We start from the raw sequence: 16,901 nt of genomic DNA, 5'->3' as shown, positions 1-16,901 counted from the left end.
TGCTGTTTTGTTCTTCATAAACACAGTGGTACCTTGGGTTACATATGCTTCAGGTTACATACGCTTCAGGTAACAGACTCCACTAACCCAGAAATATTACCTCGGGCTAAGAACTTTGCTTCAGGATGAGAACAGAAATCGTGCAGCAGCGGCACAGCGGCAGCAGGAGCCCCATTAGCTAAAGTGATGCTTCAGGTTAAGAACAGTTTCAGGTTAAGAACAGAGCTCCAGAATAAATTAAGTTCTTAACCCGAGGTACCCCTGTACATATAATTATTGGCGTTTTACTGGCTCCTGATGCCTCCTGTCTCACCAGAATGCTGCATGCTCTAGTTATCTCCCACTTGGACTACTGCAATGCACTCTACGTGGGGCTGCCTTTGAAGGTGATCCGGAAACTACAACTAATCCAGAATGCGGCAGCTAGACTGGTCACTGGGAGTGGCCGCTGAGACCATATAAACACTGGTCCTGAAAGACCTGCATTGGCTCCTAGTACGTTTCTGAGCACAATTCAAAGTGTTGGTGCTGACCTTTAAAGCCCTAAACGGCCTTGGCCCAGTATTCCTAAAGGAGCGTCTCCACCCCCATCGTCCAGCCCAGACACTGAGGTCCAGCTCCGAGGGCCTTCTGGTGGTTCCCTCACTGCAGGAAGTGAGGTTACAGGGAACCAGGTAAAGAGCCTTCTCGGTAGTGGCACCCGTCCTGTGGAATGCCTTTCCATCAAATGTCAAGGAAATAAGCAACTATCTGACTTTTAGAAGACATCTGAAGGCAGCCCTGTTTAGGGATGTTTTTAACGTGTGATGTTTCATCCTGTTTTAATATTCTGTTGGAATATAACTTCAGAAGATGGAATATTTGTTGAACTAACATTCTATTTAACAATATTCAGCTATAATTGAAATTCTAACAATATCAGCTGTAGCTTAGTGGGGGAGCATCTCCTTGCATGCAGAAGGTCCCAGATCTAATCCCCAGCATCTTCAGGTAGGGCTGGGAATGGCCCCTGTATGAAACCCTGGTAATCCCTGTCATCCTAGGCAGAAAAGTTTCCACAACCCCTGGGCTAGACTGTTGGCCTAGGACTGGGAAGAATAGCATTTAAATCCCCAATCAGCCACACTGGGTGCTCTAAGGCCAGTCACCAATCTAAACTAGAGTCACTTGACATGGGCTGCATGCACACACACCATTCATTTAAGGCACATGGCTTCCCCCAAAGACTTTTGGGAACTGTGGTTTGTTAAGGTGCTGGAAATCACAGCTCTGTGAGCGTTAAATTACTGTTCTCGGAGTTCTTTAAATTATGTCTTTGAGTGTATGTTGCATATTCAGCTAGTGTGAGGGGTGAGAGAGAATTATGTACCTTGCCTCCAAACGCTTTGAAGGAAGAATGTAATTAAGCGCTGTGGGTTGAACCACAGAGCCTAGGGCTTGCCGATCAGAAGGTCGGCGGTTCGAATCCCCGCGACGGGGTGAGCTCCCGTTGCTCGGTCCCTGCTCCTGCCAACCTAGCAGTTCAAAAGCACATCCAAGTGCAAGTAGATAAATAGGTACCGCTCCGGCGGGAAGGTAAACGGCGTTTCCGTGCTCTGCTCTGGTTCACCAGATAAATAAAGCAAGGCCAATAAAGCAAGATGCGCGTCGTAACCCCAGAGTCGGCCATGACTGGATGTAATGGTCAGAGGTCCCTTTACCTTTTTATATTTTAATACTTAAAAGAAGGTTGGTAACATTACAGGATGGTATCTCTCTCTCTCTCTCTCTCTCTCTCTCTCACACACACACACACACACATTATGAAACATTTTCTTTGCTGTGTGAGTGAACTTTAACCACACCTTAATTAAATTTTAGTAGAGCCACTTGGAATCAGATAAAATGCTTTGTGGGCCAGATCCGGTCTCTGTGTTGCTAATGGACTGCACCGATTCAACAGGCAGTACAGCTTCTTTAATTTATCATTGTCTGTGCAGTAAAAAAGTAAAAAAAGTGGAGAGGAGGAGTCAGATGGGGGACACATGGCAGTCTTCATTCTGAACAGACAATTCAGACTTATCTTTGCTGTTCTGCAACAATGCAAATCCTCTCCCTGTTGTAATCCTTTGAAGGCTCTGAAATGTCCAAAGCAGCCAAGGAATGATCTCAACCGCAATAAAGATACCATTACAGCAAGGCTCATACAAGAACTTTGTTTTCCAACAAGCTGTCACTCGGGATCCTACCATTTCTTGTTCTGAGCTTAATGGAACCTTCAGCAGCCTTTGCCGTCTCTGCATCTGATTCCCAGCCATCGTGTCACCAGGAAACCGGGCTCTCTAAACCACATTGCCAGTCTTCTCTGTTTATCATGACCCAGATTTCTGAAGAAAGTACCTAACCTTTGCTGGCTGATAGATATCTAGCACCTGCTCATTCATACAAGGGCACAGTGATGGGGTTGGAGGAAAGATATCATTTTACCCTCTTGCAAACATCCTAGGTTTCTCAGCCAGAGCAAACCAAGTGCAGCAAATTTCTGGGTTTTGCCTTAAAATACATAAATGGCAGACCCTCCAAGTGCCCCTATTTTCCAGGGACATCCTTGATTTAGAGAAGCCGTCCCAGTTTCTGTTTTCATCCTGGAATGTCCTGCTTTTCCTTAGGATGTCCCTATTTTCATCAGAGAAATGTTGGAAGGTATGGAATTATCCCATCCCCTGAATGCAATCCTATATTGGGAAGGTTTTTTTTAATGTTTAAACTTTTATTATGTTTTTATGTATCTTTGGAAGCTGCCCAGAGTGGCTGGGGCAACCCAGTGAGATGTGTGGGGAATAAATAGTAAAATTATCATTATGGAATGGGATGTCCCTATTTTCACTGGAGAATTGTTGGAGGGTATGAAATGGGCATGAACCAGTCAAAGCAAATCATTTCTACTTCTCATGGATTTCAGTGAGACAAGTAAGCATGTGTATAATAGCATACCTTCCAATATTTCTCCGATGAAAATAGGGACATCCTATTCAACAACAACAACTTTATTTTTTATACCCTGCCCATGTGGCTGGGTTGCCCTGGCCACTCTGGGCAGCTTCCAACATATAGAAAAACATAATAAAACAGAAGTCTTCTAACAGTTGTATAAAGCGTGTTCTCCCTCATAGAGAGCATGTGTTGTGGTGGGGGCTGACAAGACACCTCACTGTTGCTGGGCAAAAGAGTTTGGCCATCTTTAAGCAGGGGCGGGGGATTTATATGTTGCCATTTATTGATTGACAGCCCTGTTTGTTAAATACACTGCACACAGTGACGAGCTTCCTCTTTCGCTGCATGCTTCGGATCACCTGCCCTCCCTCCCTAATGTTAGGCTGTTTGCTTGACCTTGCTATGCCTGTCATGGGGTCGTCTGCTTTGGGGCAGGGGCCGGGTAGGAATTTTGTCCATTTGGCTGGTGCCATTTGGTTTTTGCCTACTGCGTAGCAAATCGTCACAACTTGTAAGGTTGCAGTTAGGCATTGGTTTGGGAATTGGTTGGTGGAGGGGTATGGATTTGGCTGTGCCTGACCCTCCAAAATGCTGCTGCTTCAAGGGTTTTCCGTTAAAGGAACCCAGGGGTTCGCCATGCATTCTGGGGAGAGGTGAGGCATGGTTCCCAGTCCCGTCTCTCTCACCAGGTGACTTACCCTTTCTAACTTCGCGGGGGGTGCGAATGTCAGAGCTTTCACCATGCGGGGTCAGTTAGTCTCTACCAATGCCTAAGCAATCACTCACATTGCTGTATTTTTAATAAAGTTGTGGCCAAAATTATGCCAAAAACCTTAAACAAAAATCAAGTGTCATTGTGTTCTTATTTGGGGTGTCTTGGGGACCTTGACGCGCAATTACTTATCTTCTTGGCTCAGGGGTCGCATTAACACCATACCCTCTAACATTTCCTACCCACCAATACTTTTCCTAAGGAAAAGTCAGATACTCCGGGATAAAATCAGAAACCAGGGCAGCTTCCAGGGACTGTCCCTGGAAAATAGGGATTCTTGGAGGGTCTGTAATAGTGTGTGTAAATATTTCTCATTGCAATTAATGGGACATTGTTCCATAAAGAGATATAGATATCTACAGTCACAAAAATTATTTTGAAAAAAAAACTTTTTCTAAAACTCACTGTAGCTACTAGTTCAATCATATATATATATCTTAACTGATAAAAAGCAATTAACAAGAAGAAAAAGCACACTTGGGCTGCACTCCCTTAAGAATCTTAGCCAATGAGTTGCATTTTATTTATTTCCAGTGCTTTTTTTCTGGGGGGTGCAGGTATACTAAACATTTTGTGAATCTAAGTTTGGCCTCATTGAAGAGCAGTATTTCAATACGAGTAGAAAAATGAGAGTACCCCCTAAACATTTTTTTAGGGGGGGGAAACACTGTTTATTTCCATACTTTGGCCTGAAAGACTGCAGCAGGCGAGGGAAAATAAAAGGTTGATATTTTTAAAGCCCACTTAGGTACAGAATCTGTAAGAGTGGCCGAGTCTTTGAAAGTCAGCTGTGGACTTTAAAAAGCCTATACTTTAGGCCCCAGATAAAGCCTTCGGGCAATAGCTGGGAGAACATGTGATTACATGCTCCAGTTACCCTCCTGTCTCAGAGACAGCATTGAGGTACGTGAGCTAGGGAATTCTACAGACCTGTAAACATCTTTCCTGACCTTGACAACAAGCTATTTCAGAGGTGTACAGTGGCATTTCAGTTATTACCGGTGAGACAGGGAGAGAGAGAGAAAGAAAGCAAACTATTACAAGGAAGAGGACATCAGTGCTATTTGTTTTATCAACAAAACAAACCTCGGTTTGTAGCTACAAAGCTAAATGTTTGGCAGTAGCGCTACCGGTAAGACTGCCAAGAAAATAAACCCTGATAAAATGCTGCCATAAAACAGCAGAGGAACATCTGTGGAGGACTAAAGTTCTTTCCTGACTATCCTAAGCAGGTAAATATATATATATATATATATATATATATATATATATATATATACACACACACACACACACACACACACACACACACACATATATATAAAATATTCACTTCTTTACAAATTCTCGTCTTAATGGACTTGCAATGCTTCTCTTCATTAAAGCTGAGGAGGTTTGACTGCAGGCCACTCTGATTCAAGGGAACAGCTTCAAGCAAATCTTTCTTGTGTTAGTTCCCAGTAAGAATGTGTGGGAACATTCGGTGAAGAAGCGAGCGCTTTGCTCTTAAAGGGCAGGCCTGCAGAACTGGTGAGCTGCTATATGCAAGGCCTCCTCCAGGAAATGATAAAACTCTTGCTTTTCCTGTTTGCTCAGCACTGGAAAAAACCAGGGGGCGGGGAGGATGTTAAACACCCAGCAGGCCATACAGGTGCACTGTGGCTGCATTCTGAGGTGGAGTTTATTGGGTTACTTTTGCTGATGGTAATGCTAGCACTTCTGTCCTGATTCCTAAGGTCCCTTCTACAGTGGTACCTCGGGTTAAGTACAGTGGTACCTCAGGTTACATACGCTTCAGGTTACAGACTCCGCTAACCCAGAAATAGTGTTTCAGGTTAAGAACTTTGCTTCAGGATGAGAACAAAAATCGTGCTCTGGCAGCGTGGCGACAGCAGGAGGCCCCATTAGCTAAAGTGGTGCTTCAGGTTAAGAACAGTTTCAGGTTAGGTACAGACCTCCGGAACGAATTAAGTACTTAACCTGAGGTACCACTGGATTTAATTCATTCTGGAGGTCCGTTCTTAACCTGAAACTGTTCTTAACCTGAAGCACCACTTTAGCTAATGGGGCCTCCTGCTGCCGCCGCGCTGCCGGAGCGCGATTTCTGTTCTCATCCTGAAGCAAAGTTCTTAACCTTTGGGGCCGTTTATTTGTTCTGGCTTTGAGCATTTGCTTTTAACAGCATTGTTTGCTTCGTTTGATAAGTCCGCTTTGAGATCTCTCACACCTGTTGGTTCTGTTTGAAAGACAAATAGTTGAGGCATAATAATAATAATAATAATAATAATAATAATAATAATAATACAGTGGTACCTCGGGTTAAGTACTTAATTCGTTCTGGAGGACTGTTCTTAACCTGAAGCACCACTTTAGCTAATAGGGCCTCCTGCTGCCGCTGCGCCACAGGAGCACAATTTCTGTTCTCATCCTGAAGCAAAGTTCTTAACCTGAAGCACTATTTCTGGGTTAGCGGAGTCTGTAACCTGAAGCGTATGTAACCTGAAGCGTATGTAACCCGAGGTACCACTGTACACTGCAGCATCCAGTTGCGTGCAGTGAAATTTCCCATAGGGGAACGGTTAGGGCCAGAGGTCCCAGTTTGCGAGGGCAATTGGGGGAGGGGGACGTTGCGTGCGTGACATCCTGATGTCGCACACCTGAGCATGTCAGAGCATTGCACCTCCCTCCCTAAGCTGGGCAGAAGCTTCCAGGGCTTTGGGAAGGAGGCACCAAGGGAATATTAAAGGGGACTAGCCTAATTCCCCTAGTTCACTGATTGCACACCACTGCCAGTAATCTGTTGTGTTACGGAACAATGGCTTTTTGATCAGTAAAGAAACGTGTGCCAGTATATCACCCCAAATTTGATCACATGAAAACACTGCAATTTTCTGAGTTAATGGGGTTGCAAACACGTTCCTCTCCCCCCCCCCCCCGGAAACAACACAGAAATGAGTGCTAAACTTTCACTAAATTTTCAGAAGCGGCTGTCATGTTGCATGAAAGATTGCACAAAATTCAGAAATTATCAGGTAAGGAAAAGGTATTTTCCAAATGCAGCCTGCCTATGGCTTAGTTGATTTTATGTATTGATTTAGTTCATTTACATATTTGCAATCTACGCTTTCATAAAAAAATATATCCTGGTGGTCTGTAACATAGAAGGATGAAATTGGCAAAAATGTATCCAGGAAACCTTACTTTAAGAAATCAATAAAACGTCAATAAATACGGATTCGTTAAAAAGAGAAAAGTTATGTTGCAAGGCCTTTTCTGAATGATATGGTTTTCCAAAAAGTTGTATGGAGAAAGGGACAATAGAGGTTCAGCAGGGAGTTCCACAGGCCTTCTCACCAATGTTGAACACTCCACTCCCTCGTCTGTCTATTTTGGTCCTGGTATTCAGCTGGGTGTTCTGGGTGCTGATGGGGAATGCCATCAAAAGTCAGTGCAAAACAATTAAAAAGCAGACAAGCAAATGGCTTCAAGTTAAATAACTGTAATCAAACAAATATTTCAATTCAGTGCCAGGCACAGAGCAATTTGAAGTATCTTTCCCGAAGGATACTTGCCTATATATTTCCTTTTCCAACTCCACAAGTAAGAGGGTTAGCAGTATAGACTACAACGTAGCCAATGTTCTTGTCTAAATCCCATTCATTTCAATGGGTTGGCTATGCCTTCTTTCTTTGAAGTCAGTGGACCTTACAAGTGCTTAACTTTGGTTGGATCGCCCCTCTTCTTCTTCTTAGCTCAAAATTGAGAGAAGGAACAACCAAAAAATTGCCAAAGGGGCCCAGTCCCATCTCCTACTGAGATGAGTCACCTTGAGAGTTAGCCTCTTCCTCTGCCGATTAAGCTTACTAAAGAGGACAATCAAGCATTACTCAAACTTTTTAAGTTTTCAGGAAGATATTTTAAATTTTCAGTTGTCTGCTCTGCAAAGCTCTGGCCTTGCTTTGCAGAAGGAGGAGGAGAAAGAGAAGAAAGAATTCCATTGGCACGTCACCAGTTCACAAATCACTTTGCAGCTTTTGCAAATAGTTCCCGCCTGAGCACAGTACAAGGAAGTCCTGCTCCGCTGCCCAGATGTAAATAAACAGGGGAAGGGTTATGCATTTCGGTAAAAAGCAATGGGGGGGAGATATCACCTGCAGGTGGGTTCTATAATCATTTAGACAACAGAAGATACACACACATTCTTACAGCTTACTTAGATTACTGTAGATATGAAATGAAAATAATATTTGGGTAAAATATAAAGTGGGACACTTTAGAAAAAAGTGAAATGAGGAGCTCAAATGGAGGAATATTTCATTTTCACTGAACACCGTACTGAAGAAGCAAATGTAGCTTCATATGTGTGTATGTGGTTCTTCGCATGTGAACTGGTTTTGTTTCCTGACACATGACTTCTAGCTCAAGCGGCAAAGGGCTGCCGGATGTGGCTATGTTAATTTTATCTGCCGCTTGCAGACCCTACGCAGTCGTAAAGAGCATGTGTCAGCTTGTAGTCCTTAGCAAGCCGTTGTCTCATTCCCACATTGTGCTGCTTGTAAGCTCACAAATGAATAAATATCTTTGACAGCGAGACGGGTGAATTGTTGCAGTGCGCCAGCACTTTAAGGTTTCATGAGAAGGGCGTCCAGGAATAAAACAGCATGAATCTTACAAGCTATTCACGCCATGTGATGGTTGGTATAAACACAGTGGAAGTCCTGATCAATTGCACCTTCTCAACCCCTGTCCATGCAATGAAATACATAGTTCTTGTAAGAAGTGCAACACCAGAGATGGTTACATATGTAACTTAACAGTTAATTTTGAATGTGTTAAAGTCAACTAGCTAAGAGCAGAATGGCTGCTGCTTAGCAACCACGCTGAGTGGCGTGATGCGTACTGAAGTGGCACATGCCCTGATTGGCTGCATAGTTCTGGGGGCTTCTTCCTCTCTGTGTGTTTGGCTGAATGACTTCCTGCTACGTACAAGGCCTGAAGTAAGAAAGACAAAACCTCTGTGTTCCTGTCACCTCAAATTATATACCGTTTTTGTTCAATTTACCCAATAATGTATAATCAGGTTCTTTTCTCTCTGGACTCCATCAAGTGACCATGCTAACAATTCTGACTATGTATAGTTCCTCCCTAACACGATTACCATTTTTATGGCAACCTGATACAGAAAGTAAAAAAAGCAAAGAGGAGGAGGGGGGGAAACAAAAGAAAATGTGGAAATAATGGGTGATTTTTTGGGTTCCTGGGGGCTCTAGGCATGACAAAGCAACAACTCAGGCATGCCATCAAGCTGCAAGAAAGCCCAGTACAGTGGTACCTCTGGTTATGAACGCTTCTGGTTACGAACGCTTTGGGTAACGAGCTCCGCTAACCCGGAAGTAGCTGCTCCTGGTTGCGAACTTTGCCCCAGGATGTGAATGGAAATCGTGCGCTGGAGGTGCATGCGCAATGGGAGGCCCCATTAGCGAAAGTGCGCCTCAGGATAAGAACGGTTTCAGCTTAAGAATGGACCTCCAGAACGAATTAAGTTCGTAACCAGAGCTGTCACTGTACTAAAATCTAAAGGGGAAGCTTTTGAAAATTGGGAAAGAAAGACAGTTTAGTTAAAGCTAAATGTTACAATTTAGGAGGGTTTATATGATGGTTTACACTGCATTTCAAGCAGAATGTGAGGGGTATTTTATAATAATATCATGAACAACTTCAGGATGTGACATAGGCCCATTTTCACAAATGGGAGCTGAGATGGAAAACCTGTATATTGATGGTACCACTTCATATTCTAAGTGGGAGCTCACATGATTGAATCTTCCAGCATTTCAAAACAAACAAAGCTCTATCACAGGTTTCATAAATTGTATGAAATAAATAAAATAAATTCAACTAGGTGGTCTTAGGGAGACAGCTTTCTCTCAGTCTGAGCCCAGATCTTCAATATGACCCCCTTAGAGGAGATGATGTAGCATTACAAATAAAACACTTCATGTTGTGAAGCCATTATATAAAATACTGTATTCATTTAAGTTCTCGCATGGCTTAGTTAACAAACAAATTGGCTCCCGAACGCTGAAAACCTGGAAGTAAATGTTCTGGTTTTTGAACGTTTTTCGGAAGCCAAACGTCCAACACAGCTTCCACTTGAGTGCAGGAATGGATTACGTTCGAGAACCAAGGTACCACTGTATTTTATCATTATCGTGGGATGATCACACAGTTCTGACCCTTGACAGTTCTCTAATCTGTCGCAGGAAGGATGTACTAAGAAAGGAGGAACTTCCAGGTCAGAGATCATTCTATAGTCCCTCCCTAATATAGTTGTACCTCTGGTTATGTACTTAATTTGTTCCAGAGGCCCGTTCTTAACCTGAAACCGTTCTTAACCTAAGGCACCACTTTAGCTAATGGGGCCTCCTGCTGCCGCCGCACCACCGGTGCACAATTTCTGTTCTCATCCTGAGGTAAAGTTATTAACCCGAGGTACTACTTCCGAGTTAGCGGAGTCTATAACCCAAAGTGTTTGTAACCCGAGGTACCACTGTATCATGGCGGGTGGGTGTCCCTCTTTCTAAACATTGCAGTTACTGCTTATCTGCTGAAATACTCCATCTGTGGAGACTTGCATTATGACATTCTTTCAAATGTGCCTTTTCACCAAAATAGCTCTTGTTGGACAAAGGTCGAAACTTCCAAATGTTTGCTGCATTAAAGTACATTATTGATGATTTGGGCATTGTATGGCATGTCGAAGCAGCAGCACTATGGCACATTTTGCTGAAAAGTTAAGCACAGTTGCCATGCAGAGGTCTCAGAAGGTTTCTAGATGTGCCACCTACATCCTTCCTGTATGAAAATCATAGGTGCAGGATTGTTCTACCCACACTTTCTTGAAAGCAATCATAGCTTTATTTGTCTGACATTATCACAGTATCTATCAAGTGACAAAAACAACAACCCATTATCATTCAGGTACAGAAAAAATGCCTGACTTGATAAACCAGAGGAAGACTTTTTGATCACAAAGTACTCAAATAGTCATGCAAGCAAAGTTTTGTTATGTTTGTTGTTTTGTTAGTTTCTTGTTATTATTCACACTTCTATACTACCTAAATTGTTCTGGAATTGAGAATGGGCTCCCTCTTGTCTTTTGCTTCAGGAAGCAAAATGCCACGGACCAGTTCTGAATAAAAGATCAAATTGGTAATGATACAAAAGGAAAGAGGAATGGGGAGGGGAAAGGAAAGGAAAGGAGTGCAAGCCCTGTAGCAACAGCTCCTTCACTTCTCCCACTTACATCACAATATTTGAATTTTAAAACAGGTAAATGTGTTGTTGAAACAAGCTGAAAGTTGTTGTTGTTGGTGGTTTAGACACACATTCAAGGCAAATCTAGGAAAATGTGGCTTTAAGGAAGTATCTACATGAAGATGCAGCTGTCACTGCTATTTGGCAGTCCTGAGGCCATTTCAGACTCAAACACCAGGTCTGGGAAGTATTGGAGGGAGAAAAAAACATGAGGCCCTTCACGGAAGTGAATCATGAGACCCATTCATACATCGGCCGCCTGATTTTTATGTATTTATTTCCTTCTTTTATGCACTGTCATTGTCTTCTCTTGGATCCTGTGCATGTTACCATTTCTGCCTTTCCAATATTCAGTGCCACATTCCCTTCCCAGAATTCATATGGCTTCTTGGGTTTCAACTACTGAAACCAGATAATTTTGGTTGATGTATGGTCTAGAAATAGAATGTATGAATAAATGGTCCCCATACAATAAACTAGCATGTAGTGGAAACGAACCTTCCAGCCTTCATACTAGGTTTTGTTTTGTGGGGAATAATGGCTACGTGGAACAGCAGTTCCCTTCTCCTACCCACTCATTGTCATCTGAAAAGATTACATCCAAGAAAAACTGTAGATCAAGATTCTGCACCGCGTGTAGTTCAGCTCTGAATTGCCAGAACTAAGAATTTTTCTAGGCCTAAATCTGCATGTTTCACCAAATAATGTATTTTTAGTTTTGCTATTTCATATTTAATACGAAACAGCCTGATTTTGAATCACTTGGCAATGGTTCAGTCTCAGATATATGCTAACAAACCATACAGATTCTTTAAGGTTTTTCCCCTCGCCTGATCTGTGTGACAGAAATACATTCCAATAAATCACAGTTGCTTGCTGCTTGCTTTTACGGTTACTTATGATTATCTTATGTTTTTCTTAACAGATACAGCTCTGAGGAACCACACAGAAAACATTTTAAAGCCGTTTTTAGAGTTACACCACATTCCTAGGCATGTCTACTTGTAAGTAATTTCCACTGTGTTAAATGGGGGTTCTTTCCAGGCAAGTCTGCCTAGGACAGAGCCCATACATTTAAAGCGTCTCTAATGCACATTTAAGGCACACAACTTCCCCAAAGAATCGTGGGAATTGTAGTTTCCCCTCACACATAATTCCTAGCACCTTTCAGAAACTACAGTTCCCATGATTCTTTGGGGGAAGCAACATGTTTTAAAAGCAAGGTGCAATACTTTTCTCCTTTGTAAGAAAGCCAATTACATTGTATAGCTGTTGTCATATGCCAAAGACGGTGGATTGGGCAGAAATTTGATTTCACTTCAAACGTAAAGGCAAATCTACTTAATTCATACTTTCTGAAACACGCTGTGAAGCAACCTTAGAAATTTGCACTTTTATAAATTTCACAGTGCAGATCTCCAGTCAAGTAATGTGCACATGGAAGCATATGCTAGTTGAACTGTGCATTAAAAATCATGTATGAGTGAAAGTTAATATACACAATTGCATTATATTAGGGAAAATAGAAATATTCGGGGAAATATGCAATGTTGCGTACTAAATGTGTATATTCAGAAATTTCAGTGGATGAATTTTCATGAGGATTTATTTTTTTAAAATCACAAAGGGATGTGGAAATGTGATCTGAACTAAAGATGGGGGGGACCCCAGAAACTTAAAAGAAGCAAAAATCGACAGATTTGTCCTTCCTTGCTGAAGATGTACCTTTTACACCTGAGAGAGAAAGAGAGATTTTAGGACCAACCCTAGTCTTCTGGTTGCAAATTGTTTTCACTGTTTTAAATAATGTGTTTTTATGAACTATTGTTACCTGCTCTGAGACCCTATACTTAAGGGTGGGTAAGAAATCTTAACAACAACATTTTTTGTGAGTAAAAAAAAATAAAATTTGGTGCGAGTACTTGATGAAAGCTTCATGGGCAGCAGCAGAAAATGACTGCCACAGACAACAAAAATGGAGCTGGCAGTATTCTGTACTGTTACAAAAAAGCACTAACATCACAGAGGCTGAGGCACTGCAGTTAAAGCAAGTGGGCCAAAGTTGGCAGTGCCCTCAAAATCAGGAACCTAAGGTGGAGCCGTGTTGCAGAAAGCTGAGGAGGAAGTAGGGCCCAAACGAAACTGAGCATAGGACTCAGAGACAGCAGAAGCTTGGTGCTATTTTCAGAAAGGGAAGTTTACAAAACTGAAGACTGGAGCCCAGGTAGGGAACAGGGCACAGGTATGTTATATATACGTTCTATACAGAAATATTTTGCCGGTTGTTGCTTCTACTGTCAATACAACGCTACTCACAATACCGTGAGCCTGTTCTAAGGGGTCGGTGAGGGAAAAAACAATATGAGTTGGCCCACTAATCCTTTGGTTGAAAGCTTCCAGAAGCTCCTTTAGGACAATGATTCTCAAACTCTTTTGGTATGGACCCACAAGCCCAAATTTACTTCATGCAATGACCCATCGGATTTTAGTCATGTGAATTTTGGGCCTTAGGTCTTCTCTCCTGCCAACCACTGGAGAACGTTCTCTGGTTTTTAAAAGCTAAGGCTCGAGCCTTTCTGAGATTCGGTTACAAGTGGCAACACAGCTTTATAATATGCCAACAAAACAAACAGTTGTAAGAGGCATTCATCCTACCGGTTTAAGATTATAGGCAATAATTATTTGGGTTTGCTTGTGACCTACAGGTTGGGAAACACTTTTTTTTGGGGGGGAGGAAATGGTTTTTTGCTAGTGGTGGGGATTGGGTCTGTCTGGTTACCTGGAATATTTTCCCACTTACTCCAGGTGACCAGGCAAGTGACTAATTGCATACCTGCCATATAGTTAACCCACTAAAATATGAAATATGGGCTTTTTTCATTGGGTTGTTATTAGTGCAGTATTATGTACCCTGTAGAGGGACGCGGGTAGCACTGTGTGTTAAACCACAGAGCCTAGGACTTGCCAATCAGAAGGTCGGCGGTTCGAATCCCCGCAACGGGGCGAGCTCCCATTGCTCGGTCCTTGCTCCTGCCAACCTAGCAGTTCGAAAGCACGTCAAAGTGCAAGTAGATAAATAGGTACAGCTCCGGCGGGAAGGTAAACGGCGTTTCCATGCGCTGTTCTGGTTCGCCAGAAGTGGCTTAGTCATGCTGGCCACATGACCCAGAAGCTGTACGCCGGCTCCCTCGGCCAATAAAGCAAGATGAGTGCTGCAACCCCAGAGTCGGTCACGACTGGACCTAATGGTCAGGGGTCCCTTTATCTATACCTATGTACCCTGTATCCCTGAGGTTATTATTGGTAGGATGGGGGCAGGAGACCCATTTGGGGTATGGTATATCGTGGTCTTCTTGAATAGATGAATAGTGCAGGGCAGAGACTTAGGAGCACAATGTGATGATAGTGGGTACTTTCCGGGGCTGCAAAAATTTCCAAAACCTAGATTTAGTACAGAAATGTCATGCCCTTAGTACTGGATAAATATATGTCTATAAGGGAAGTATGATACTCATAGGGCTGTCACCATGTTATATTAAAATAGGGGACATGGTTGAGCTGTGACAGCTCATCATTTTCTATGGAATGGTGGATTCTTTTAAATTATGGACATCTCTTAATACAGGGGGTCAGGCTGACAAAAAGGGAGAGATTAGCACACGAAGCAGAAATGTGAGCGCTAAAATGGTTTCATAATACCCAGTGCAATTCATTTCTTCTTTAAATATTCAAAGTAGCACCCTCAGCCACGAATGAGTCATTCTTTTGCATTTTAAAAATCTTAAAATGAGGACCCTTGGATGCAAAAATCACACTAGTCAGAGTGCCCTAATATGTGGGCCACTCTACTGTCAAATTAATTACTAGGCAAAAATATCTATGGAAGGTCTACCATTGCTTGGCTCTTGGCGATATCGCTCTAGTGCAGGCAAAGTGGCAGTAGTTTTATTTCAGGAGAAGATGGGAGAGACTGGGCTTTCCCCATCTTCTCTTTGGAACATTCAGAAACAGGAAGGAACGGAAAAGAACAGGAAGTAGCATGACGTTAAAGCAGGAACAGGAAGCTCACTAGTCTGTAAGTGGGACTCTTTTGGGTTGCGTTCAGTCAGACTCACCTGATTCAATGCTCTTATCCCATGCAAAAACGAAAAGAAACCCCTGCTTTACTATGAGCCAACTGATTTATGCAAGTCATAACTCTGTGAGGGAATTCCACAACTTAGGGGCTGCCACAGAGGATGCCATCTCCTGGGCCGCCGCCACCCCAAGTTCCTGAGGAAGGTGGAACTACCAAGAGGGTCCCCTCTACCATTCATAAAACATAGGAAAGAAGGTGGTCTTTCCGATATTTTGGGCTTAATTGATTTAGGCTTTAAACCCTAGTGTGAACTAGATGTCAGGGAGAAGGGTTCTAGGAAGATATCGGGGGGGGGGACTATGCTAATTAGGGTCAGGGAAACAAAATGAGGGGTCATGGGCAACGGAGCATTGTCACATAGGCCAGATTACAGAAATACAGATGTTCTTTTCCTGACAAACGTATGGAAAGTTGAAAAGCTAAACCTGATAGTTGTGATACGAAAGATGGAGTCAATCCAAGCCATGCAGCTAAGTAGTGTTTTCTAAGGTCAGCACTGCTTTGGGGTGTTATGTAAAGCCCTACACACCCTTGCACATTGCGCTTTCTCGATGTGGCTGAGGTGAAGGGTCTGGGAAGATCAGTCAGGCATGGGATGCAAAATGTTAAGCATGCCTCCTGTAAAAATAGATAGATAACACCCTGGTACCCCATCAATGACTAGACGCAACTGATGGAGGCAGGCTGCTGCATGCACACCATGTCATTGAAAGCACATTTCCCCTCAAGGAATCCTGGGAACTCCAGGCTATGCTTCTCTGGGAAGCTAAAATCCTCAGCACCATTACCAAATGACATTTCCCATGATTCTTTGGGAGTGAGTGGGGATGTGCTTTGAAAGCATGGGGTGAATATAGCCAATGTGACAATTGTCAAAGAAACATATGTTATCTTGAAGAATCATTTCTGAAAGTGCTCTGCTCATGGAAACAGAAGTGAGAGTACATCTGTGGGAGTTCTAGGCAGCAAGCACGCCATCCGTTTAAATCACATTCTCCCCTCCAAAACAAGAATAATGGGAGCGGTAGTTTGTTACGGGTGCTGGGAATTGTAGTACTGTGAGGGGCAAACTACTTGAGCCGGGATTCTGTTATTTAAATGTGCTTTGAATGTATGGTGAATGTATTGTTCACACAAGTCACTTCTCCATCTGATCCTTGTACATGGTAGTGATCAGGCAGGATCAAATATTATAACATTGATCTTGTAAATATTTACTTATAAAAAGCAACACTGCAATATCTTATTATAGAATTATAAAGCTTTATTTTCTGTATTGCTTAATTTTTGCTGGTACTATATAGATAAATTTATTCACTTATCTATTTATTTTTGGATCGATTAGTTCTATAGCAGGGCAGATAATGAAGATTCTCCCTTGCATGGACTAGATGACCCCGGGGTCTCTTCTAACTGCACAATTCTGTGATTCTATTATATACTGTACAATAGAGCATATACTGTCTCACTACCAGAGCAATCTTGAAGTCAACAATTAATCATGAAAAGAAGACAAATGGAGCTTCAGCATTTTTATTCCTTTTCTTTATTGTTTAAGAATAAAGACCTCCTGACTCTTGTAGCATTGTCTGTATCGATGTAAATGAATTTCCTGATTCTAATGCAAAGTTCCAGTGGGTTTGATATGTCCTCTGCTGCACTCAAAAGGGATGTCTGGGCCATTTTTCATTACTCAGTAAA

At 42.5% G+C, this 16,901-nt stretch overlaps 1 protein-coding gene and 1 long non-coding RNA gene across 4 annotated transcripts in view; one reads left to right on the top strand and one right to left on the bottom strand.

The window, feature by feature from the left end:
* Positions 1-16,901, bottom strand: part of PTPRC (protein tyrosine phosphatase receptor type C) — an 82,426-nt gene that overhangs the window by 48,445 nt on the left and 17,080 nt on the right. The gene's annotated exons all lie outside the window — the stretch shown is intronic.
* On the top strand, positions 4,654-16,766 carry LOC128415384 (uncharacterized). The gene is made up of 3 exons (XR_008330925.1): positions 4,654-4,977; positions 11,988-12,066; positions 16,546-16,766. It is a non-coding gene; the product is annotated as an uncharacterized LOC128415384 (long non-coding RNA).

This window comes from Podarcis raffonei, chromosome 6 (assembly GCF_027172205.1).
Source record: "Podarcis raffonei isolate rPodRaf1 chromosome 6, rPodRaf1.pri, whole genome shotgun sequence".
Taxonomy (NCBI): domain Eukaryota; kingdom Metazoa; phylum Chordata; class Lepidosauria; order Squamata; family Lacertidae; genus Podarcis; species Podarcis raffonei.
Note: the sequence above shows the minus strand (reverse complement) of the source record. Positions and strands in the feature narration are given on the sequence as shown.